Raw genomic sequence first — 1,617 nt, forward strand, 5'->3', positions numbered from 1 at the left:
GAAGAGAGAAGAAAAAAAAAAAAAATTTTCTGAAAAACTAAGTAATAAATTGTAAAATATAAATAATATAATTTGAAGAAAAAGAAATGGACAATTAATTTAATTAATTAATTCCAAAAGAAAAAAAAATAAATTTAGTCTGGACAAATATAATTATTGAATTCAATTTAAATTAATGCTTAATATTTTTATCATAATAATAATAATATTGATCATTTCACATTATAATTTTATTCTATTATCTTATCAATTATACTTACTTACCATTTTATACTAACACCTTATCAATTATAGTTATGCTCATTGCTTATACTTCAGCTTGTTCTTTTTTTTTTTTTTCTATACTTTGAATCATTTCCAGCAAATGTCTTTAATGTTTTTTTTTTCTTTCCAAATATCAGTGGTCATCGTTGCTGTATTTAAGTGGACAATGATTATTGATGTTTATCAAAAATTTTTCCCGTATTAGTACTAACAGAATAACATTTCCATAACTTAATCATATTTGAATATTAATTTAATTTAAAAAATTTAAGGAAAAAAAGTTTGATCCAAATTTGAATTTATTTATGGAACTAATATTTCCACCTCTAACAACAATATTAATATTATCAACAAATAAATTTTAAATTATTGAAACATTTTTTCTTTAAAAAAAATTTTCCTCCATATTTTCCTAATTTCATTTATCTTAAGCATTTCTCTTCAATCCTAATAGTAAAATAATTTTGATAATTTAATGAGAGAAATTCAATCTGAATTTTTTCCTTTCAAGTTTTGAATTTCTTAACTTTTCGGCATACTGTAACAATATGAACAAATATTACGCTGTTGCGTATGTGTAAAAGTTTTAAATATGTAAATAAAACCAACAATGATTCAAATTGTCATTTTATAAATGACACAATAAAAGCATTCTGTAAAATTTCATATAACAAATTTTTAAATGGTTTGGAAAAAAAAAATTTGGAACTACTAAAAATTTTCTCGTAATAACAAAGAAATTTCCATAAATCATTAAAAGTTCAAATTCGAAATTTAAAAATTAAAAAAAAAATAAAAATTTCATTAAAAATTAAATTTCGACTTTAAAAAAATTGAAAACTATTTCAAAGTTTTTTTTAAAATATGTTATGCAAGGAATAAAATATTGTATAATATTTCTACTACTTTATGTAAATTGTTATAATTAATATTTTTCAATCAATTTTTTTTTAGCTAAAATTTTTTGCTTTATGAAATTTAAAATTTACTACATATTTTACACTTCATATGTACAAATTTTAATCATTTAAAAATAAATTTTAAATGAAATTTAAATTAAGATTTGAAAAAAATTTTAATTTTAAATAATAAAAAGAATTTTTTTTAAACTTTGGAAAAAAAAAATTTCCTTTTTACCCGTTACAACTTGTTATATTTCATTTACAACACTTTTACAATACCATGAAGAAATTTTTGATGGAAAAAAAAAAAAAAAATGGAAGTCAATGTCAAACCATAACATTTCCCTTTCTTTTACCGCTACAATATTTTTTACGCATTCCATAAAATTATTACAAAATTTTTCCATTAAAAAATTCCAATCCAATAGTCATTTTGCTATTTTGCTCTTTT

Source organism: Loa loa, assembly GCF_000183805.2.
Source record: "Loa loa unplaced genomic scaffold supercont3.377, whole genome shotgun sequence".
Classification (NCBI taxonomy): Eukaryota; Metazoa; Nematoda; class Chromadorea; order Rhabditida; family Onchocercidae; genus Loa; species Loa loa.